Source organism: Rattus norvegicus, chromosome 17 (assembly GCF_021556685.1).
Source record: "Rattus norvegicus strain SHRSP/BbbUtx chromosome 17, alternate assembly SHRSP_T2T, whole genome shotgun sequence".
Classification (NCBI taxonomy): domain Eukaryota; kingdom Metazoa; phylum Chordata; class Mammalia; order Rodentia; family Muridae; genus Rattus; species Rattus norvegicus.
The window spans coordinates 48674401-48699504 of record NC_141550.1 but is presented as its reverse complement, the minus strand read 5'-3'; the positions used below and the strand labels follow the sequence as shown (position 1 = coordinate 48699504).

At 41.8% G+C, this 25104-nt stretch overlaps 5 non-coding genes across 5 annotated transcripts; 3 read left to right on the top strand and 2 right to left on the bottom strand.

The window, feature by feature from the left end:
* Positions 1–14031: 14031 nt before the first annotated feature.
* On the top strand, positions 14032–14103 carry Trnaa-ugc6 (transfer RNA alanine (anticodon UGC) 6). Its single transcript has one exon. It is a non-coding gene; the product is annotated as a tRNA-Ala (tRNA).
* A 1105-nt stretch (positions 14104–15208) lies between these two features.
* Positions 15209–15280, bottom strand: Trnaa-agc17 (transfer RNA alanine (anticodon AGC) 17). The gene has a single exon. It is a non-coding gene; the product is annotated as a tRNA-Ala (tRNA).
* A 990-nt stretch (positions 15281–16270) lies between these two features.
* Positions 16271–16342, top strand: Trnaa-agc16 (transfer RNA alanine (anticodon AGC) 16). Its single transcript has one exon. It is a non-coding gene; the product is annotated as a tRNA-Ala (tRNA).
* Positions 16343–20261: 3919 nt separating this feature from the next.
* Trnat-agu7 (transfer RNA threonine (anticodon AGU) 7) lies at positions 20262–20335 on the bottom strand. Its single transcript has one exon. It is a non-coding gene; the product is annotated as a tRNA-Thr (tRNA).
* A 4099-nt stretch (positions 20336–24434) lies between these two features.
* Trnaa-cgc3 (transfer RNA alanine (anticodon CGC) 3) lies at positions 24435–24506 on the top strand. The gene has a single exon. It is a non-coding gene; the product is annotated as a tRNA-Ala (tRNA).
* Positions 24507–25104: the final 598 nt, after the last annotated feature.

Genomic DNA, 25104 nt, shown 5'->3' with positions numbered 1-25104 from the left:
AGCAGGACCCAGGGCTTCCCCTTCCACTGGTGCTCTTACTAGGATATTCATTGCTACCTATGGGGTCAGAGTCCAGGGTCAGTCCATGTATAGTCTTTAGGTAGTGGCTTAGTCCCTGGAAGCTCTGGTTGCTTGGCATTGTTGTACTTTTGGGGTCTCGAGCCCCTTCAAGCTCTTCCAGTTCTTTCTCTGATTCCTTCAATAGGGGACCTATTCTCAGTTCAGTGGTTTGCTGCTGGCATTCGCCTCTGTATTTGCTGTATTCTGGCTGTGTCTCTCAGGAGCGATCTACATCCGGCTCCTGTCGGTCTGCACTTCTTTGCTTCATCCATCTTGTCTAATTGGGTGGCTGTATATGTATGGGCCACATGTGGGGCAGGCTCTGAATGGGTGTTCCTTCAGTCTCTGTTTTAATCTTTGCCTCTCCCTTCCCTGCCAAGGGTATTCTTTTTCCTCATTTAAAGAAGGAGTGAAGCATTCACATTTTGATCATCCGTCTTGAGTTTCGTTTGTTCTAGGGATCTAGGGTAATTCAAGCATTTGGGCTAATAGCCACTTATCAATGAGTGCATACCATGTATGTCTTTCTGTGATTGGGTTAGCTCACTCAGGATGATATTTTCCAGTTCCAACCATTTGCCTACGAATTTCATAAACTCGTTGTTTTTGATAGCTGAGTAATATTCCATTGTGTAGATGTACCACATTTTCTGTATCCATTCCTCTGTTGAAGGGCATCTGGGTTCTTTCCATTTTCTGGCTATTATAAATAAGGCTGCGATGAACATAGTGGAGCACGTGTCTCTTTTATATGTTGGGGCATCTTTTGGGTATATGCCCAAGAGAGGTATAGCTGGATCCTCAGGCAGTTCAATGTCCAATTTTCTGAGGAACCTCCAGACTGATTTCCAGAATGGTTTTACTAGTCTGCAATCCCACCAACAATGGAGGAGTGTTCCTCTTTCTCCACATCCTCGCCAGCATCTGCTGTCACCTGAGTTTTTGATCTTAGCCATTCTCACTGGTGTGAGGTGAAATCTCAGGGTTGTTTTGATTTGCATTTCCCTTATGACTAAAGATGTTGAACATTTCTTTAGGTGTTTCTCAGCCATTCGGCATTCCTCAGCTGTGAATTCTTTGTTTAGCTCTGAACCCCATTTTTTAATAGGGTTATTTGTTTCCCTGCGGTCTAACTTCTTGAGTTCTTTGTATATTTTGGATATAAGGCCTCTATCTGTTGTAGGATTGGTAAAGATCTTTTCCCAATCTGTTGGTTGCCGTTTTGTCCTAACCACAGTGTCCTTTGCCTTACAGAAGCTTTGCAGTTTTATGAGATCCCATTTGTCGATTCTTGATCTTAGAGCATAAGCCATTGGTGTCTTGTTCAGGAAATTTTTTCCAGTGCCCATGTGTTCCAGATGCTTCCCTAGTTTTTCTTCTATTAGTTTGAGTGTGTCTGGTTTGATGTGGAGGTCCTTGATCCACTTGGACTTAAGCTTTGTACAGGGTGATAAGCATGGATCGATCTGCATTCTTCTACATGTTGCCCTCCAGTTGAACCAGCACCATTTGCTGAAAATGCTATCTTTTTTCCATTGGATGGTTTTGGCTCCTTTGTCAAAAATCAAGTGACCATAGGTGTGTGGGTTCATTTCTGGGTCTTCAATTCTATTCCATTGGTCTATCTGTCTGTCTCTGTACCAATACCATGCAGTTTTTATCACTATTGCTCTGTAATACTGCTTGAGTTCAGGGATAGTGATTCCCCCTGAAGTCCTTTTATTGTTGAGGATAGCTTTAGCTATCCTGGGTTTTTTGTTATTCCAGATGAATTTGCAAATTGTTCTGTCTAACTCTTTGAAGAATTGGATTGGTATTTTGATGGGGATTGCATTGAATCTGTAAATTGCTTTTGGTAAAATGGCCATTTTTACTATATTAATCCTGCCAATCCATGAGCATGGGAGATCTTTCCATCTTCTGAGGTCTTCTTCAATTTCTTTCTTCAGAGTCTTGAAGTTCTTATTGTACAGATCTTTTACTTGCTTGGTTAAAGTCACACCGAGGTACTTTATATTATTTGGGTCTATTATGAAGGGTGTCGTTTCCCTAATTTCTTTCTCGGCTTGTTTCTCTTTTGTATAGAGGAAGGCTACTGATTTATTTGAGTTAATTTTATACCCAGCCACTTTGCTGAAGTTGTTTATCAGCTTTAGTAGTTCTCTGGTGGAACTTTTGGGATCACTTAAATATACTATCATGTCATCTGCAAATAGTGATATTTTGACCTCTTCTTTTCCGATCTGTAGCCCCTTGATCTCCTTTTGTTGTCTGATTGCTCTGGCTAGAACTTCAAGAACTATATTGAATAAGTAGGGAGAGAGTGGGCAGCCTTGTCTAGTCCCTGATTTTAGTGGGATTGCTTCAAGTTTCTCTCCATTTAGTTTAATGTTAGCAACTGGTTTGCTGTATATGGCTTTTACTATGTTCAGGTATGGGCCTTGAATTCCTATTCTTTCCAGGACTTTTATCATGAAGGGGTGTTGAATTTTGTCAAATGCTTTCTCAGCATCTAATGAAATGATCATGTGGTTCTGTTCTTTCAGTTTGTTTATATAATGGATCACGTTGATGGTTTTCCGTATATTAAACCATCCCTGCATGCCTGGGATGAAGCCTACTTGATCATGGTGGATGATTGTTTTGATGTGCTCTTGAATTCGGTTTGCCAGAATTTTATTGAGTATTTTTGCGTCGATATTCATAAGGGAAATTGGTCTGAAGTTCTCTTTCTTTGTTGTGTCTTTGTGTGGTTTAGGTATAAGAGTAATTGTGGCTTCGTAGAAGGAATTCGGTAGGGCTCCATCTGTTTCAATTTTGTGGAATAGTTTGGATAATATTGGTATGAGGTCTTCTATGAAGGTTTGATAGAATTCTGCACTAAACCCGTCTGGACCTGGACTCTTTTTGGTTGGGAGACCTTTAATGACTGCTTCTATTTCCTTAGGAGTTATGGGGTTGTTTAACTGGTTTATCTGTTCCTGATTTAACTTCGATACCTGGTATCTGTCTAGGAAATTGTCCATTTCCTGAAGATTTTCAAATTTTGTTGAATATAGGTTTTTATAGTAAGATCTGATGATTTTTTGAATTTCCTCTGAATCTGTAGTTATGTCTCCCTTTTCATTTCTGATTTTGTTAATTTGGACGCACTCTCTGTGTCCTCTCGTTAGTCTGGCTAAGGGTTTATCTATCTTGTTGATTTTCTCAAAGAACCAACTTTTGGTTCTGTTGATTCTTTCTATGGTCCTTTTTGTTTCTACTTGGTTGATTTCAGCTCTGAGTTTGATTATTTCCTGCCTTCTGCTCCTCCTGGGTGTATTTGCTTCTTTTTGTTCTAGAGCTTTTAGGTGTGCTGTCAAGCTGCTGACATATGCTCTTTCCTGTTTCTTTCTGCAGGCACTCAGCGCTATGAGTTTTCCTCTTAGCACAGCTTTCATTGTCTCCCATAAGTTTGAGTATGTTGTATCTTCATTTTCATTAAATTCTAAAAAGTTTTTAATTTCTTTCTTTATTTCTTCCTTGACCAGGTTATCATTGAGTAGAGCATTGTTCAATTTCCAAGTATATGTGGGCATTCTTCCCTTATTGTTATTGAAGACCAGTTTTAGGCCGTGGTGGTCCGATAGCACGCATGGGATTATTTCTATCTTTCTGTACCTGTTGAGGCCCGTTTTTTGACCAATTATATGGTCAATTTTGGAGAAAGTACCATGAGGAGCTGAGAAGAAGGTATATCCTTTTGCTTTAGGATAGAATGTTCTATAAATATCCGTTAAGTCCATTTGGCTCATGACTTCTCTTAGTCTGTCGACATCACTGTTTAATTTCTGTTTCCATGATCTGTCCATTGATGAGAGTGGGGTGTTGAAATCTCCCACTATTATTGTGTGAGGTGCAATGTGTGTTTTGAGCTTTAGTAGGGTTTCTTTTACGTATGTAGGTGCCCTTGTATTTGGGGCATAGATATTTAGGATTGAGAGTTCATCTTGGTGGATTTTTCCTTTGATGAATATGAAGTGTCCTTCCTTATCTTTTTTGATGACTTTTAGTTGGAAATTGATTTTATTTGATATTAGAATGGCTACTCCAGCTTGCTTCTTCTGACCATTTGCTTGGAAAGTTGTTTTCCAGCCTTTCACTCTGAGGTAGTGTTTGTCTTTGTCTCTGAGGTGTGTTTCCTGTAGGCAGCAGAATGCAGGGTCCTCGTTGCGTATCCAGTTTGTTAATCTATGTCTTTTTATTGGGGAGTTGAGTCCATTGATGTTGAGAGATATTAAGGAATAGTGATTATTGCTTCCCGTTATATTCATATTTGGATGTGAGGTTATGTTTGTGTGCTTTCATTCTCTTTGTTTTGTTGCCAAGACGATTAGTTTCTTGCTTCTTCTAGGGTATAGCTTGCCTCCTTATGTTGGGCTTTACCATTTATTATCCTTTGTAGTGCTGGATTTGTAGAAAGATATTGTGTAAATTTGGTTTTGTCATGGAATATCTTGGTTTCTCCATCAATGTTAATTGCGAGTTTTGCTGGATACAGTAACCTGGGCTGGCATTTGTGTTCTCTTAGGGTCTGTATGACATCAGTCCAGGATCTTCTGGCCTTCATAGTTTCTGGCGAGAAGTCTGGTGTGATTCTGATAGGTCTCCCTTTATATGTTACTTGACCTTTTTCCCTTACTGCTTTTAATATTCTTTCTTTATTTTGTGCGTTTGGTGTTTTGACAATTATGTGACGGGAGGTGTTTCTTTTCTGGTCCAATCTATTTGGAGTTCTGTAGGCTTCTTGTATGTCTATGGGTATCTCTTTTTTTAGGTTAGGGAAGTTTTCTTCTATGATTTTGTTGAAGATATTTACTGGTCCTTTGAGCTGGGAGTCTTCACTCTCTTCTATACCTATTATCCTTAGGTTTGATCTTCTCATTGAGTCCTGGATTTCCTGTATGTTTTGGACCAGTAGCTTTTTCTGCTTTACATTATCTTTGACAGTTGAGTCAATGATTTCTATGGAATCTTCTGCTCCTGAGATTCTCTCTTCCATCTCTTGTATTCTGTTGGTGAAGCTTGTATCAACAGCTCCTTGTCTCTTCTTTTGGTTTTCTATATCCAGGGTTGTTTCCATGTGTTCTTTCTTGATTGCTTCTATTTCCATTTTTAATTCCTTCAACTGTTTGATTGTGTTTTCCTGGAATTCTTTCAGGGATTTTTGCGATTCCTCTCTGTAGGCTTCTACTTGTTTATTAATGTTTTCCTGTGTTTCCCTAAGTGTGTTCATGTCTTTCTTGAAGTCCTCCAGCATCATGATCAAATATGATTTTGAAACTAGATCTTGCTTTTCTGGTGTGTTTGGATATTCCATGTTTGTTTTGGTGGGAGAATTGGGCTCCGATGATGGCATGTAGTCTTGGTTTCTGTTGCTTGGGTTCCTGCGCTTGCCTCTCGCCATCAGATTATCTCTAGTGTTACTTTGTTCTGCTATTTCTGACAGTGGCTAGACTGTCCTATAAGCCTGTGTGTCAGGAGTGCTGTAGACCTGTTTTCCTCTCTTTCAGTCAGTTATGGGGACAGAGTGTTCTGCTTTCGGGTGTGTAGTTTTTCCTCTCTACAGGTCTTCAGCTGTTCCTGTGGGCCTGTGTCTTGAGTTCACCAGGCAGCTTTCTTGCAGCAGAAAATTTGGTCTTACCTGTGGTCCTGAGGCTCAAGTACGCTCGTGGGGTGCTGCCCAGGGGCTCTCTGCAGCGGCAGCAACCAGGAAGACCTGTGCCGCCCCTTCCGGGAGCTTCAGTGCACCAGGGTTCCAGATGGTCTTTGGCTTTTTCCTCTGGCGTCCGAGATGTGTGTGCAGGGAGCAGTCTCTTCTGGTTTCCCAGGCTTGTCTGCCTCTCTGAAGGTTTAGCTCTCCCTCCCACGGGGTTTGGGTGCAGAGAACTGTTTATCCGGTCTGTTTCTTTCAGGTTCCGGTGGTGTCTCAGGCTGGTGTCCTGCCGCTCCTGGGCCCTCCCCCACGGGAGCCCAGAGGCCTTATACAGTTGCCTCTTGGGCCAGGGATGTGGGCAGGGGTGAGCAGTGTTGGTGGTCTCTTCCGCTCTGCAGCCTCAGGAGTGCCCACCTGACCAGGCGGTTGCGTCTCTCTCTCACCGGGTCTGGGAGCAGAGAGCTGCTGCGGGCCGGGATCCGCGGGTGTCCATGTATAGTCTTTAGGTAGTGGCTTAGTCCCTGGAAGCTCTGGTTGCTTGGCATTGTTGTACATATGGGGTCACGAGCCCCTTCAAGCTAACAATCTCATCTTTTTGTTTTGCTTTCTCTGGTAGAAATAAGATTGAGAAGTTTTTGTTATTTTAGTTAACAATTTGTTTTGTGGTAGTCAGAGCCTCTAGGCAAGCACTCTGTCATCCTAGCTCAAGCCTTAAGGAAAGGGGGTATGGTGATGTGAGACCTAGTGTTTCCTTGTGAGAGGTGGAAGTTGTGTGGATGTAAATGTCCTTAAGGGTTACCCTCCGATTCAAAGTGCTGTGTTTTATTCTTTTTTCACAGGCATTTAATTTTTTAAAAAAAGTTCTTTATTCCTTTTCTGCCTAATAAAGGCCCCATCTTTCACATTCAGACAAGGTGAAAGAATCCGAGCGATATAACCTGACACGCTCTAAGGCCGCAAACTAAATGTCAGGAACACCAAAGCAAACTGAGTCTCATGTTTCCGTAATATGTAGCTGGTTCCTCTGAATTGCAATACTCCAGAAGAATGGGGACTGGTTCATAAGACTGCATAAGTATAACTTACAACTCTCAGAAAGCTGAAACTTAACGAGTTTCTTGGAAGGAAGAGACTCTGACCACGCTGCCTTCAAGTAGTGGAGGGCGCTCCAAGGATGCAGCTTTTGTGCGTCATCGCCCGTGCTAGGTGGGATTGCAAAGTCATCCATGCTCCTGCTAGTAACTTCTTTCCCACAGCCCTGTAAGAGAACTCATTAGATCTCCCAGCAGGACTTGGGTGGAATCGCTTCTTTGGTCTGTGGTTAATGCTCTATCTGGAGTGGACAGATATTTGTTCTTGTCTCCCCAGGAAAGGTCATAGAAAATTCCTCCTTTTGAATCTGTCAATTTTAAAACCCCTCGCTGAAACAATCACAATTTTCTTCTGGACCCTAGCTACACCCGAAGCACGCTTTCTGCACCTGTCTGTTCCTGAGTAGAATAAGAGTATGCGATTGGTTCTGAGCGTCTGTTGAGCCCAGGCCTCCTCAACCTAAATGGACTCCTCTACTCCCGAGATCAATGGTTAGTTTATCAGAAGAAGTAGATATTTGGAACCTAGTTTCACCACTTCCTCTTTGGACAAATATTTTAATAATGCTATGAATAGTCTGAATATTGCCACATAAAATTAACAATTCTCACACTTTGGAGTTGGTGCCACCTTGGAGAAAACAGAAAAGCAAAACAAAAATTTGTTATAAAAAATGTTCTGTTAGTCTAGTTGGTATGTGGGCTTTCTTCACACACAATTTGGAGATAATTTTCTATTTGGCTCCACTTCCGAGCCTTAAACACACACACACACACACACACACACACACACACACACACACACACACACTGGTTTGCAGTTTTATGGTGACACTTCTCCAGCTTTTCATTTCAGTGAAACCTGCAGTTTCTGTTTCCTCTTATCTGTTGTACCAGACCCACAGGGTGGCTGAAACTGCTAAATGGACAAGGTGTTCCCAAGCTCAAAAGAGGCTTGGGATAAATGTCATAAAGTAAACCACAGCACAGACAAATGAAAAAGACAGCACACTTGCTAGGAATCTGGTCCCCAAATGAAGACTCCTGCATCGCCTATGGAAATTCCACGACCTCAGTGATAATCATTGTAAAAAAACTGGGTCCAAGAAAAGTCTAGGGGGAAGTTCAGTGTCTTACCTATTTACAGCTTCAGAAAATGAGCTCTTGATCTCCAGGTGCCAAAGAACAATTTCGGTTTTCATTACCCCCTTTCCTGCTCCTATAGATAATTGTCATCTGCAGTGTATGTATTCGATAGTTATTAATTCTTCTTTTTGAGACAAGGGATTACATGGGATTGTAGGCAGGCATCACTGTGCAGCACTTCACCCACAAGTATTTAGTTTAGAGTCCTGGATCAAATAAGCTCAATGGGCTACACCCTTAAGAAGAGACCCAGAGAAGAACATGTTATATTCAATCTTTCTCAAGTCAAACTCATCACATCCTAATCTTTTCCCCATTTTACCCAGAAGAAAAAAGGATTATGGATGCAGCTTAGTGGTAAACACTTCCCCAGTGTTACAATGGTGGGTTTGGCCCCCAGCACCTTAACACAAGGAAGAAGAGTTTTGTGTTTTGGTTCTCTTTCTACTTGTTGAATAATTGGGCTCTTTCTTGCCTCTCCCACTTTCCAGTTTGTATTATAAACCTAATAAGACCCTATAGAACTAGCTTCCTATTAAAATGCTTTCAGAATTCCTTACATTTTGTCATCCCTAAATTTACTCTTTGGTTTGTGTCTGGAGCACTATTAAAGTCTCCCACAATTCTCTTAGCTTCCTTCCTGCTGGAAGGAGACAGACTATTGGGAGTGAATAGCAAGATGTTCTGATCTGGGTCTCTCCATCAGAACCTCAGAAACATTGTCCCCAACATTCCTGTGGAGGACATAAGAAGGAGGAAAATGATTTTTTTTTTACTCTAAAGAAGAGGCAGACAGTTTCTGAACAAATTTCCAATATTACCCATTCCCATTCAAGCTCTACTTCCTAAAGAATCCGCATCTCCCACAATGCTTGGTTCCTTGATCTGAAGTCACAAGTGCATCCTCACCCCCAGTGTTAGAAAGAAATTAAGCCAGGAATGGGGGCCCAAAGACTACAAGATGGTTCTGGAAAGGCCTTGAATACTGCCTTTGAGATGGGTTGGGTGATACCTTGAGGCTGAGTGCAGGTTCCTAATACCTCCCACACCCTAGCAAAGAAACACTCAGTTCCCGGACTGCCTTCATTTCCTGCACACAAAAGAAGTCAACACATAATACAGAAGGTTCATTTTAAACCTACACAATTTGGACCTTGTGCTGGTTAGGTTTTTTTTGAAGCTGACAGAAAAGTGACTTGGTTAGCAGGAACTCACAGTTGAAAAATTGGCTCCATCGGATTGGCCTGCAGGGGGCACGTTCTTGATTAATGATTGATTTGGGAGGGCCCAGTCCTTTGCTAGCAGTGCAAAAGGTCCTGGGTTATATAATCAAGGAAGCTGAAGCTGGGTGGTGATGGCACATGTCTTTAGTCCAGCACTTGGGAAGCAGAGGCAAGTGAATGCCTTATCTATCTATAGAGGGAGTTCCAGGCCAGCCAGGGCTACACAGAGAAACTGTTTCTAAAAAACAAAATAAGACAAAACAAAACAGTAAGTGGAGCAACCCAGTTACTGGTTCCTACATACTCTCTGCTTGAGTTTCTGCCCTTGCTTCCTGTTATGATGGAGTCTAACTTCTAAGATGTCATAAACTCTTTTTTTCTCAAATTGCTTTTGGTTGTGGTTTTATCACAGTAATAAAATTAAGGCAGTTCGCATGAGCCACAAAACCGTTTGGGCAGATGAGGGACATACACACAGTCTCTTAGCATGCATTCATTCTATTAGTTCTGTTCCTTTAGAGAACCCTAATACGGTTGGTCTAACAAATGGCCAGGAGTTTGGTGGTAAGCTGTTCACCAGCTGACTGTAGATCAAGAGCAACGTTCTTCTTTCTCTCCTTCTCTTCCTCCTTCTCCTTCCTTTTTCCTCCTCTTCCCTTCCTCCATCTTTAAAGCTGGTATAACTATGCCAAAGAACTCATACTATAGGAAGTTTAAGAACATGAACGGAGCTCATTTTAATCCTAAAACACATCACAGAATGGAAAGGTGGTAACTAGTCAGAAAGGTTTCTAAATCACTCCCTGCCAGTTTGTGGTGTAGTTCAGTGTCAGACTGTATGCTCAGCATATCTAAGGTTCTGGGTACAACTATTGCTTGTATGAGGCTGTAACCTCATTTGTCCGCCAGCTTCCCAGTTTTACTGTCCAAAACACCCTGCTGAGTGACATTGAGGTTTCAGGAGTGAAGAAATTTATGTTCCTTCCCCAAAGCCACTGCTATTAACTCTGTTTCACATTCATTCTTTCCAAATGGTTCCAGACATTTCAGTGTAGTAGAGAGAAGTCATGTATTTGCCAAGCTCAGCTTTTGTTAGCCACAAACTGGACTTAACATAATCATCCCTCAACTACAGACAGGGCAGAGGTCACAGGTGTCTGGGAAAGGGACAGCTATGTGCCTCTGGAAAAGGTCTGCTGTCTGAAGCCCCACACATTAGAGCTCTAGAACTAGACCTTGGAATGCTTCTGCCTCAGCTCTCCAAGAGACAAATAACGAGTGAGATCACACTCTCAGCTACAGTAGACTCTGTTTGCTTTTTTCCAAAGACAGGGCCTTACTATGAACTTTTGGATATCTTCTGTTTTGAAATTCCAAATACTGGGGTCATAGGCATGGACTACCTACATGGCAATGCAGGGTTTACAATGTACTTTTTAAACCTCCCTTCTCCCACCCTCCAGGAAACACTGAACTATCCCCAAAGCAAAACTCTTTGCATCTGCAGATTCTATAACCACAGTGCTAAGCGGGAAAACTCACAGTATGACATGCCACAGAACTTCAATCAGTGTTTATTCTAGAGCTGTCTCCACTGTCAAAGAGACAGATCTGGAATGAAGCACCCAGAAAGTAGAAATGCAATCTTTCTCTTTCTTCAAGGGTCAAGCATCCTGGAGGTCTTCCAGAACAAGAGCAATATGAGGTCAACCCACTGTGGGCCCACAGATGACTCAACTGTGTGGTCTCTGGGCCTCTGTCAGGATGGAGGAGGGAGACACTGCCTCTCATGACTGGCTACAATGTTCCTGAGACTCTCCTAAGTCCTTCTGGACTGAGAGCTGGGTGTGAAGGTGGAAGAACGTCTTTGCTGATAGAGTTCATTGGGGTGAAATTCAGTGTCAGTAGATTTTTGAATTAGGAGTTAGCAAATCTATAAGTAAGCTCTTATCTTTTTCACTTGGAATAACATTAGCTTATACAGGTGATTCCACTAGGCTCCTCCCAGGGACTAACAACCTAGGTGTACCAGGTGGCAGGTGGGTTTTGTGTGTATAAAAGCTCTCTCTCTCTCTCTCTCTCTCTCTCTCTCTCTCTCTCTCTATCTCTATCTCTATCTCTATCTCTTCCTTTCTCCATCTCTCCCTCCTTCTCTCCCTCCCTCTCCTCTCTCCCTCTCTCTCCTCCCCTCTTTCTCTGTTGCCATGTGTTCCTAGTGGGTCTCTCCTTCCCCCTTTCTGCCCTTCTGTGCCCCACTGTCTACCCTCATGGCTCTGTTCTGCTCTGTTTGCCTGTCTACATTTCCACTTGTCTGCCTTTATCCTTTCTCCAGGACTTGGTTCTTCTCTCTTCCCTCAATAAACCCCCTTTATATCATGGCGTAATTTCTCAGGGGCATACATTAGCATGGACCTACCAGGTACCCCTTAACCCATTATATTTCATAACAGTAAAACCCATTAAATCAGATGATTCCATCTACAGGAAACTAGGAAATCCCCTGGCTCCCCTAGGAGCTGCCAAAACCAGAGGTTCCTGAATCACACAAGAAAATGCTTCCTTATGTGTGTTCTCAAGTGCTCGCCCAACCTCCTCCCCAATGAACTGGGGCTACATTTTAAGGAGAGCTTCATGACATTTTTGGGTGAAACTGTGTGTCTGGTGGTAAGTGCATGTAAATGGTCATTCCTGTATCAACCCCAGAGTCTGGCACAAGCATGAATGACTGTCAACACAGCCAGTGCAAAGGAAAGGGGACCTGCAAACAACAATAACAACAACAAAAATAACAATGGGGATCTGCTGCCTTTGGGGTTTTGGTTGTTAGTTTTGTTTTGTTTTTCAACTGGAAGGAGAAACCTCATCCGACTACCAAGCCCAGTCTATTCATTTCTTTCTACCACGTCCTTAGAAGGTAGAACAGGAGGCAGGGGATGAGGCCTAGAGTCAGAACATTTGCCTGGCCATGTGAGACCTTGGGTGTAAACTAATGTTTATACCAATAAAGACACCAGAGGTGTAAACTGAGATAAAAACCTGCTAGCTCACAGAGATAACTTTATTTTAATGATATACAAAGTATCTTTTTTCAAGTGGGATCCCAAAACTAAACTGCTAGGTCTTTAGAAATCTGTGTCATTCTACCCAGTTAATCTACCTTTCTCTTGAGCTCCTCCAAACCCAAGCAGGTCCCTCAGCTCTCTTTCCTGGAACACTGTTTTACCTGTGCCTTGCCAGCTGCTTCTCTCTTTTTCCTGCAAGCCCAAAGAGAAAATCCTTATTACCAGGAGCTCCTTCCGTAAAGGCTCTTCCAAGCCAGAAATGGAGATCTATCAAAAGCCTATTGCTTCTCAAAGAAGTCTTCAGCTCTACCCCACACCCTTGGCAGGCTGATCCATGCCACTGTCATGGTGGTGAGGGGTAATCAAGTCAGTAATGCTCCACCATTTCACCATTTTATGATGGGGTAGCTCTAGGCCACCCAGCTGACTTTGCCTCAGGTTATAGAGCAAAGACCACAAGACCTTACCAAGCATCTTGCCTTAAACTAGGCAGGAACTTTCCATTCTTTATTGTTCTATTCTATGGAGGCTCATAGAGGCACACCCAGTGTATTGCTTCAGGACACAACTAGCTAACTGCATCTGACAAACTCAGTACCTTTTTAAGCTTTCCTATTTTGGTAACAATTAGGTTTTTTATGTAAAATAATCAACCATCCTGCAACACTTGGGTTCCATTACCAACACTTGTGAAAGGAACCTATTTAACGTCAAAAGTGAACATAGTCTCAGACACAGATTACTGTAGAACTGACATTAAGGGTGCGAATGGTGGGTGATCCAGATGTAAAGAAAGACATTTAAAAAATACACTGATCCTACACATGAAAGTTTTAGTATTCTGAGAGAATGGTGAAGAACGGAGACTCCAGGTAGTTGAAATAGTGCAACTGGAAGCGGATAATGATCTAAAGGTCTCTGGTTGAATCCCAGGGAACCAACTGATAACTACAAATCGATAACTATGATGACTTTAACATTTGCATCTCACACTCAAAAGTACACTCTATGTAACTATAGCTTTTACTGTTTTGCAAACCCAAAGTTTTGTGTGCTCTTCCTACTCCTTTGGTTGCATGTCCTGCTAGCTAAGATTTGTAAAGTCTTAATGATATAGCGTAGGCTTTATTTAAAATTTTAAACTTAGAATACTATTAGCTTTGAAGATTTTCTTAATCTAATGTGCATTTACAATTTATTCCTACTTTGATATTGGGTATGTATATAGAAGAGGTATTTTTACCAGAATTATGAACCAATTCATAGAAAAATAATTATATACTGTGAGCATGGAGGGTCTGGAATTTGCAAAGGTTTTCAATCAGAGCATCTTGGGTTTGCACTTTGAATAAAGCTCAGTGTGTGGATTCTTTTGCATTTAAATTTGTAATTTTCGACTTGTTCTGTGGATAGTTGTAATACAACAAAGCCTCTTTCAGGGTGCTTTCTGACGATACATTTCTTCCAACAACTCTTGCTTTTCATATTTTCATTGAATAAACAAGAAAAATAAAGCCTCCTGGGTGAGGAAAAGGGATGTTTCTGTCACTTTGTGCCTTGGTTGAAGAATTTCTGGAGAATATTAAGAGAATTCAGAATTGGATTCTTCTCCAGGAGCAGTAGGAGATTCTTGAGACTCAGAGTTAGCTCCCTGTGACCATCTAAATCTTTTCCTATATTTAGGGTCCTGTATTGGAAGTATTTCAACACTTGTAACAAAGCTGGAGAGCTGAATTCAGGAGCTTTCAGGTACAGGGGGTGTAGCTCAGTGGTAGAGCGCATGCTTTGCATGCATGAGGCCCCGGGTTCGGTCCCCGGCACCTCCATCTTTTGAGCTTGTCAAAACTGCAAGAAACAAGAGATTCTGTTCCCAATGCACTTCTGTGAGAAGGCCTTTCCAAACTCCGTTGGTTTTACTGTTGAGGATACCTTGTCAGGGATACAGAAGATAGTCCTACTTGCTTAAATGTTTAAACCTTTGCCGGCTCCCAAGACAGCGAGATTTCCTTCCATTTTCCCTAAAAGTTTAAGTTTATATCCATAATCCATTTCGATTTAATTCTCATATGAGATGTTAGAGTTCTTCCATTCATTCATATGCTCGGACGCCCAAACTTTCCAGCACCACTTCTTAAAAGTCTATTTTCCCTGACCAGTATTACTTCTGAACAGTTGGGAATATCTGTGGGAGTTTATTTTTCTGTTTTATTCTACTTCCATGTGTCTGTGTCTCTGCAATGAACAAACAGTCCTTGTAATTGCAGTTACATAATAGTAGAAATAGTAACTAGGTAGATTGGCCCTGTGATAAATTGTTTAGGAGAATTTCAGCTATTATAATTCTATACACATTTATTAGAATTATGACTTTCTATACACATTTTAGAATCGTCTATTCTATATCTACAAAATATCTCGCTGAGATTTAAAAAAATGGTCGTGGAGCTGGACGGATGGCTTAGTGGTTAAAATAAAACAAAAACAAAAAACAAAACCCAAAAATCCAAAAACAGTAATTGTTCTTTCAGAAACCCAGGTTCAATACCCAGCATCTACACAGCTGCTCACAGCCTTGTATAATTCCAGTTCCAGGGGGTCCAATAGCCTCTACTAGGCTGTGGGCAACAAGAACATACATACATGCAGGCAAAATACCCATGCACATTACACACACACACACAGTAGATGTAAAATGTATAATTTCATGAAACTTTCACTCGGCAGTTGCATTTCAGTACATGGCCTCCCAGCCGTTCCCTTGAGGAGAAGCAGTCTTGTTGTAGAAACCGATGAGCCGTTGACGAAATGAATAAATAGCAAAGTTACATCTCTGTGAATAAGAGAAACACACTTTTATGGACGTAAAACGCGAGGAAAATGTACAAAGCACCCTACTACAGTAAGATCCCATACGATGGCAAATGGCTAGAATGGAGGTGCTGGGGATCGAACCCAGGGCCTCGTGCATGCTAAGCACGCGCTCTACCACTGAGCTACACCCCCGCTGGCGAACAAGGCTTCAGACTGTTCTGTACTGTGGTTTACATTGTTGTTTGAGGTTGGACATCTAATGCTTAGACTTTTGAAATTCTGTTTCTCGAGTTTTGAATTGTTTGCTCTAGACACAGAAAGGTGTTCTGAATGAAAGACTTCAAAATCTTCCCATAGTTGCCAACCGCAAGGCAGCAGATCCCAGCACCCCTCCAGGGCAGATCCCAATACCGAATCTTAAGTGGGACTTCAGATTCCTACAGGAGTGCCCAGGAAGCTGTCGAAAAGACTCCAAAAAGGAATGCCAGATTTTTTTTTTTTTAAAGGAGCCTATGGCTTTTCTGAGAAATGTAGATATAGGTGGGAAGATAGGAATCAACTGAAAAATAGAGTTAAGTCTAGCACATTGAAGGCTCGATTCTATGAAGCGCCTGAAAGAAAAAGCAAGCCCAAGTCTCTTGACAGGGACTCGGGTTATGGTTCAGTGGTACAGCACCGGACAGCACTTGACTAAGATGTGCAGAGAACATGGGGAGTGTGTGGGGAGAGGGCACAGAAGCCACAGGTATAACCTCTCACAAAAGAGAAATATTCGAATGTCCGTGTGACAATATACAAAACATGTTCTGAAAAGCAAACAATGTACTCACACTAATAAAAGAGGTCTAAGGAAATAGATGCACTACGTCCACAGTTTGTAAATTAACTTCATAAGCAGAGTTAATAAAATTCTTATCTGGCAAGAGTCCGGTATGTATGTCAATGATATAGTTCTTGATGAACATGCTCAAAACCCGGCATTCTAACAGCAGGTGTGTGTGTGCGCGCGCGCGCGTGATGTGCATGAGTGTTTTGCCTGCTGTCTTGCAGTTGACAACTATGGGAAAATCCAACTATTCAAAACTCGAGAAACAGAATTTCAAGAGACTAAGCATTAGATGCCCAACCTCAAATAATAATGTAAACCACAGTACAGAATAGTCTGAAGCTCTGTCCGCCAGCGGGGGTGTAGCTCAGTGGTAGAGCGCGTGCTTAGCATGCACGAGGCCCTGGGTTCGATCCCCAGCACCTCCATTCTAACCGTTTGCCTCATCGGAGACCTTACTGTTGACTGTAGGATGTTATAGACTAGTTTGTATTATTATTGTTATGAAACAATATAACCTTGGAAGGAAAAGGTGTCCTTTTCCCCTTAAGGTTCGGGGGTGGGTGTTTTTCAAAGTTTCTTCAACTTCAGAACCTTGGTTTTGTGGATTGATGTCTATGTGCAGGTGAGGGCAGGCACAAGATAAGGCAAGGTCTGTGATTGGGCAGTGAAAAAGAAAGATGGGGTCAGAGTTTTTGAAAGGTGGGAAAGAGAGAAGAGAAGACAGAGGAGAAGGATGACCCACCCCCGTGTAGCTTTAATTAGCCACAGGTAGCTATGAATATCTTATAAGGGATGGATTATTATAGGATAATTTGTTTTATCTAGGTGGGCAGTTTATATCAGTATCAATTGGCTCTGAGTTTATTGTGTGGACGTTTTGTGGAGTGAGAATTTACTGATATAAATCTGATTGATTAATCACAAGCTTCTAGAGTTTTGATTTTAACAGGTTACGGAGAGTTGCGACTATACAGGATGTGGATGCTGGGAATGCGAGCAGAGCCCATCATAGCAGAGAGGGCTAGTCTTGGAGACGGAGAGATCGCTACAGGGCCCAGAGAGTAGCCGCTGGTAGAGTGGTGTGGAAATTGGGAACTTAGCGAGTCGGGTGGAGACGTTTTGAGAGCCAGAGAGTCTGCTGAGTCTGGCTGGCCGAATGAGACCGCTGTCGCCATGTGGCCTGCTGGTGCCGGTGCTGGCGTTAGATGGTGTCCCGCTCCTATTATTATTATTATTATTATTATTATTATTATTATTATTATTATTATTTATTTTTATTATTATTATTTACTACTACATGTTTTAGTTTTAAATTTTATTAAATTAAGTTTAAATTGTATAATCAGACGACTTCTTCCTTCTGGTGCTGGTTTCATATAGGCTACAAAGTATCCTGTCATAAGCTTTCATTATCCAAAGAAATGACATTCTTCATTACTGGGGAGATGAACCCATTCTTACTAATATATGTCCCCAAAGCCCAGTAGGTGACCTTGCTAAAACCATCTCTCATAGGAAAACCTCTGAGAGATATTTCAAAGCATGTATCTCAAAGAATAAAGCCATACAATTGTTGAATTCTTCATAAAGTGCCTTCAAAGAAAGAAAAATTATGTAAGAAAGTCACAGACAGCACAAAGCAGATAGGGTTGGACTGGTGAAAGCCAGCCAGAATCTAGGTAGTAACAGTTCTGTCATGGAATGGCTCTTATGTTTCTGTATGTGACTGCCAATCTCCACAGAGTCACCAGTCTCTTTCCTGTGTTGTTGATGGAAATTATTTTTATTTAACTAGATTTTTAAAACTAATCAAAATGTTTTTGATGCCGGGGGTTCAATATAGGATTTTGCATGTGTTAGGCAAGCACTTACCACTGGCTATACCCCTAGGTCTCTACTTTCTATTTTGAGACAGGAGCTCACTTAGTTCCCCCGGTTGGTCTTGAAATCACTCTGAAACCCAGGCAGGTCTTGAGTGTGGAGGGGCGCCATTGAGAAATTATTTTGTACATAAAATTTGAACTGTTAAGATTACGGAGCTAGGGGGTGCATGATTGGACTTTCACAAAGAATCAAAATTACGGAACTAGATCACTGCTTTCAGTCCAAAGCTGAGATCACCTGAAGTTCCTGTATGTGATCATTTGACAACATCTTTGTTTTGACTACATTTCCCCCCCTTTGGAATTTGAAAACCTTAACATTTCTTCAAAGATGTTGTTCTCTTATTCTCTCATCCTGAATATTCAGGGATGTTGGCTGGGTATTCCACCACTTTGTTTGAGACAGTTACATGTAGCTAAGGCTTGCCTCCAACTAAACTATGTAGCAGAAGATGGCCTTGAATTCCCCAGTCATTCTACCCCGACCTCTCTCTCACGTGTTAGGATTACAGGTATGTGCACCCCCATCCCTTCCAACACCTTTTGTAATTGATTTCTACTGTCAGAGTGAGCTGCAGACTAAAGGAGGAGGAGCTAAGGATGGCTCTTTACTCCTCAGCCTATAACCCCACAGTGCTAAGATGGGCTGGGAATTGAACCAGGACCTCACCCTGACAGAAGCACTACAGCAGAGTTGCATTTTCAGCATCTTTCTTTCTTTCTTTCTTTCTTCCTTCCTTCCTTCCTTCCTTCCTTCCTTCCTTCCTTCCTTCCTTCCTTTTGTCTTTTCTATAATCCAGGAAACTGTGAACTGATGGCTGGAGACTTACAGGCCTACATGTGCTGATGCAGCCAGGCTTACAGCGGCCAGGAACTAGAGTTAAATAGATGCATTCAAAAACTGTCCAGTGATGGATTTACTTGGCATATCAGCAAGAAAAAATATGGTTAAAGACAATTTAAAGATGGGAACCTTGGACGCTTTATTGAGTTATGGGGAGAAAGAAAAGCAATGTGGAGTCCAAGATCACTGGACTCCCTCAATGCTTAGCCTGCAATCTACCTCTGAGTCACACAATGGTCTTGAAGTTATTCAGCAACAAATGTGATCAGCTTCATTTCCGGTTATTCTCAGGCTAGACAGGAATTCCTGATTTCCAAAAAAATTCAGACTGGATCCTTTTTCTACCTGCAAGCACTCAGTTTGGTTGTGAATGCTACCTTAGAAGAGACCGTTCTTTCTCCCACTCTGTCAGTCCACACCTTGGTCTGCTGCTGTGATCCTTTTGAGATGCTTTCTCTGCATAGGGAAAGTATCAGAATGTGCTCTGTTACAATTGCTTTTCTTTCAGTTCCCTTTGATTCCTTGTACAAAACTGTCAGCAAGACAAAAGAAACAACACAGAGTTTACCTTCGTTGTATAGCTAACTACTGAAAATCAAGTGATTGAAAACAAAACACACTTGTTTATTTGCTCACAACAATCTGAGTTTAAATTTGGGACATGGCCACACTGAGCATTTTCTCTGTAGCTGGGGTAGGTTTCACTTGTGTGGCTGAAGTCCAAGGCTGCCCTGTGGTGTTTAACTATATGTTCCTCTTTTTTACCCTCTGTCTTGGATTTTCTGCAGTTGATGGTCACCTACCATTGAGACGTGCTTTGAGGAAGCTACTCACTCAAGAGCCAAATCACAGCTGAGAACAAATTGCCAATGTTAAAAAAAAAAAAATAATTAAACACTGGAAACTTCTTTTACTCAGAAATAAGAAACTGAGAGGAAGTGGTGGGAATCTGCAAAGGCTCTCTTACTTGAGTTACTGAGTGGACCTGAGACAGAGTCTTGTGCCTGGAGCTAAATTCAGTGGAGGGGTGGAGAGGTGGGGGGAGGAATTGGAGGGTTGGAGGAGGGGACAAGGAGAGCTGGGGAGGGGAGGAGAAACTGAGAATGAACTCAAGTTTTGTTTGAGTGAATAAGAACTGATACTTCTATGTTGTTCTGTTGTTCTGGGCACACTGGGCCAGTGCACATGCTGCTGGCCCCAACCATAATAAATCTACATTCATAATATTTCTCCACAAGTTTCTTGACATTTCACTAAAATTCTTGAGCAAGGTCTACAGACCCTTTCTGAATTTGAGGCATTCAGTTTTAGTTCTTTATAGAAAATTACAGCTAGAGTAATTAAGATATTGATGAGTGGGACAATCCAAGGGAAAGATCTAACTTTTACAACCACTCCCTCACCCACTAAGAACCCCAAAACTGGACTGCACACACAGATCTGCCTTTGACTTCTTTCTGGCAGGGTTAGGTTGAGCCAGTGCTTTAAAATCAGTTTTATTTTACCAAAGGTATTGGTTGATAATGGTTACAGATACAGTAGGGTGTGTAGTGGGACTGGTAACAAAACAGTAGTGCGAAATCCTCAATCCTTAAAACTGACAGACAAGTCTCCTAGAGGCCCTGCTGGGATTTGAACCCAGGATCTCCTGTTTACTAGACAGGTGCTTTAACCAGCTAAGCCACAGAGCCCTTACAAATTGAGGTAGTTTCCTCTTAGGAGAGAGCATAGGTAGGCAGTGTTTCAGACAAACTTAAGTACCTGAAAATTAAATGATTACTGTTCCTCATGTGCAGATGACCAAACAACGGTGACAGTTCAGGTTCCTTGAAGATACTATGTGACATTTTCCTCTCCGGTTGCTGTGGACCCCTCTCCAGTAGTGGTTGAGTGCTGTTTCATTCTTTTTCAGGGTCACATGTCTGTGTACCACATTCTGTTATTTTTCCTTACCAATGCATATACAGTCAAAACAATAGATGTGGGCTTTGATTGTCAAGCTCATTATCAAATTAAAAATGTCTTAATTGCTGAGCCCTGAGCTGAACTGTCACTATTTCAAAAACAAAAGAGCGAAGAAAGGAAGAAGAGAGGGTGAAAGAGGAAAAGAAAAAATTTATCGAGTTATAAAATCATTACAAAATCAAACTATAGTTTTCCTAGGTGAAGACTTGAGTGTCAACACACTACAATATACCAACAGTATAATACCAACGGTAGAGGAGATTATTGTACTAAACATTCAGAATTCCCATATCACAAAGGAATAATCTCACATTAGTAAAAATTTGATTCACCAAGACTCAGGATTGAGCCTAGAACCTTCTTCCTATTTTCCTCACAATGCTTTCCCAGCCGAACCACAGAAGTCATGCAGAGAAGAGTTTTTCTTTTTTATTTCTTGTCAGTTTTCTTTTCCCTCCCCAACCCTTTTGTCTTTCTAGGATGTTTGAGATTTGAAAAGTGTTGTTAATTGTCCAATGCACCCAGCTTCCCTAGAAGGACCTGGAGTCTCTCTGTTCTACAATACTGATTAGAGCCCTTGCAGGCAGTGTGGAGAAAAAGGCTTGAGGAGAGAGACAGACAGGAGTCCCAGACAGCTTTCTGATCATCCACATCCTAGAAGGCACCACTCAGCAACTTAAAGAAACTGAAGGAAACATTCTTGAGGCTTCTTTTTCTATCAATCTAGATCTTTAATTTCTCATAATCTTCACAGATCTGCAGGTTCGCCGGCAATACAGCTTTGCTCAAAGATTACATATGTAAACATTGCCAGCCTGACCACATGACCAAATCTCAAACTTACACCAACAACACCAGAGAAATAAAAGTGACTTTTTTTTAAAAGATTTATTCATTTATTATATATAAGTACACTGTAGCTATCTTCAGATACACCAGAAGAGAGAATCGGATCTCTTTACAGATGGTTGTGAGCCACCATGTGGTTGCTGGGAATTGAGCTCATGACCTCTGGAAGAGCAGTCGGGTGCTCTTAACCGCTGGCTGAGCCATCTCTCCAGCCCAAAAGTGACTTTTATTTTCATTACAACCAAATCTCTCTAAAAGACATTTGTCCTAGAAATCACACTGTAGATAGCCAGGATGGCTTCGAGCTTACATTCTTTCTTTCCCTGATATTTAATTAGTATGGATGTTACCAATATTATTTTAAAGTTCAGTCAGAGTCAATGACTGTTCAAAGTGATTGAAGAGTAAAGTGCATGAGTCATTTATAAGGCACAACTATAGATGAGAATATTTTCTAAGGAGTTAAGAAGCAATAGTTCATGAAAGCATGAAGCCAAATCTACTAACACACAATGGTAGTGAGGGTAAAATTATGAGAGGGACAGAAAGGCTTTTGTTGAATGAGGTTAAGAACGTATGAAAATGTAAGCAGAAGACAGTTTGTGGAGGTATTGGAATGTATCATGTTATTGAGTAAGTATCATCAGCAGTGTCTCCATCCTACAGCAGCAAACTAACCATTTCCCCTTGTCAGATATTAGAACTCGAGTCTTTTATCTTTTCCTCAAACCTTCTTTTACACTCAGTTTTTCTAAAATATTTCTCCTCATTTAGGTGATACACAGAAACAATTTTGCTTCATAAACTGAACTGTGTGATCAGAATTACGTTGGCCCATCAAAGCTCTTGTTGGGACCCCAAAATCAGACTGCTGGATGGGATTGAAAGAATCATCCAGGGCAAAGCCAGAGTCCAGAGTAAGTGTGGGTGTGAGGCTCTTCCCTCCTCTGAGCTTCCACAAAGGCTCCTCATAGACTATTCTTCCCCTCCCTCCCTCTCCTCCCTCCCCTCCCTTCCTTCTCCACCTTCTCTTTTTCTTTCCTTTTCATCTTTTCTTCCTCCCCTCTTCCCTTCTCAGCCACTCACAGGAAGGACAGATGGGAGGAAGGTCTCCAGACCTCCAGATCAAAGAAACATACACTGATAAATTCTAGTAAGCCATTGGAAATTTATGTGTGAATATATGTCTGAAATGTATGTATTTCAAATTATCATATTGCGCACGGAGAGTGCATAGAATTTGCCAAGTTAATAAACATCATACTTCATGAAAAAAGTCCAAGGTCATATAAATAAGCAAAGTAGCTTCTTAAATCTCATAGAGGTTAACAAATACGCCACCGCGGAAGATTGCAACTAAGAATTGTTGGTGGGAAAGCTTAGCTCACAGTCTTCAGCCTACAGGATGGATTTGTGGGTGGAAGAGATGGGGGCTGAACTCAGGGCCTTTGTATGCTAAGCATGCCTCTCCTGAGCTACACTAGCAACATCAAAACTTGCCTCATAAATACTGTAGAGAGGTCTTTCTATCTGAGTCTTCAGAACCTAAAATGTACTGGCTACATCGATCCTTTTATACAACTCTGTTCTTTCAGAACCTGCTGGACTGCATTCTACCTCAAAGCCAAACCAGAACAAGGTTAACAAGGCTAAGGCCTATTCTAAGTGCTATACTGCTAGCCTAAGTCAGTTCCCAAGATGATGCCTGAAGGGCACTCCCGTTGGCCCACCTTAAGGCATCTCAAGCACTCTATCACTGAGCTATATGCTCAGCGTCAGGCAAAATGTATCAATCGATTGTAGTTTAAAAAGACCTATGTGGTTTCAAAGAATTCGCCCATAGGTTTCTGATGAAAGTTGAAGCTTTGCTGTGAAGGAATGGAAGAGTCCGTGCAACTCAGAACCTCTGCGGTATAGACCTCCGCTGGGTTCTTACACAGAACATACTTCAGAGTGCAGAACATCAGAGACAGTGGAGTTTAACACAATGGACTAATTCAAGGCGGCTCACAGTTTGTTTTATTCTGTGACAGTGTCTCATTCTGTGGTCCAGATTGGCCTAGAACTCAATATGTGGTCCAGACTTCTCCAAACTCAGCAATACTGTTGCTTCAGCCTCCGGAGGTACCTTCACCACCATGCTTTAGATATTGAGGATACCCGATTTATCAAGCATGACAGAACAGTATTTTTTCCCTCAGCCTGGGGCCTGTCTTTTGTCTTTTACAGGCTGTTTTAATTTTAATGAAGTTCAATATATTAATTAATGACCACTTTCCTGGATCGTGTCTTTGAGGTTCATTTCTACTTCTGAAGAGTCACTGTTCTCTGCTACAGACTTTCTGAACCGAGAAACAGAACCTTTGTTTTTTGTCTGCGGCTGCGACCACTGAGTGTGGTTTAGTGACTCAGAGGCGGCGGCACCTGTCTGAGATTCTGGTTGTACGGATCCAGGGTGAAGGTGCTGCAGCTAGGGCCCTTTGAGGAGGTGCAGAAAGGACCTTCTAGGATCCCTGGTGAAGCTGAAGTTCGTGGGTCCCTGCTTTACAGTCAGGTGCGCTTAGATAGCCCTTGCCAATGTGAACAAAGACCAGGGTAGGTGTTGACGGTTTCAGCTTACAGCGTTTTCATTGGCATTAATTAGATTTAATCAGACGCAAAAATTTTGGCCCTTTGAGCTGAAGAAAATGCTCCAGAAAAGAGGGTGGGAAATCCCTCGGTTCCCTCAATCCTTTCTGCCTGTGTCTGGTAGGTGACTTGGTCATCAGAAGAATCGGTAGTGTGGAGACTTTTGAAACTCTGTTTTCTTCCGGCGATCCTGAGCTTTGTTGGGGGTCTCCAAAGGAGCTGCTCCGGTACAGCTGAAATTTGTCCTAAGAATGCCTTTCACTAAATAGAACCGTTAGAAAAATCACGCTGGGTTTTTTTTTTTTTTTAAAAAAGATAGGGATTGTGAGTAGCCTCCTTGGTGTAGATGGGGATGTAGCTCAGTGGTAGAGCGCATGCTTCGCATGTATGAGGCCCCGGGTTCGATCCCCGGCATCTCCAAAGCTTTTTCTCAAAATATTTTGTCCTTTTAAACTACTTTCTTACGATATTTATTTAAGCGCTTTATATCCTTATACTTATTTCGTGTCTATTTAGCTATCGAAACACCGCGTCCTTCCTAGAGACAGCTCTAAGGTGGTTGTCGGACAAGTCACCCTGTGAAAGCATCCAGAAGGAAGGATGTACAGGCCCACCAGGGGCTACCCTTAGTAAAAATAAAATGACTCTATATATATTTTGGAAAATAGTGGGGCTAGGGGAGGTACTAATAGCATCCATTGCTAACATTCATTAATTGTACATAGGAATTCAGAATAGAGAGTCTCTCACACACTGGAGGTACTTAACATTTAATTTCTCTCTCTGCCTTTGGTTTTATTAACTGCTTTTGTACAGGACAGCTGATCATTCTCACTGTGAGACGGCTAGGGAAAAGATGGGGCTGGGCCTCAAGGTAAAAGTATCAAAAGTTATTAAACTGTGTCTGCCTGAGCAACTTCGAATCAAACTTTGAATGCCAGGCGGTGGGTGGGGGATGTAGTCCTCCCTGGTGGGAGGCTGGTGGATTACTGGTAGGTTTAAGCCACAGTAATACCAC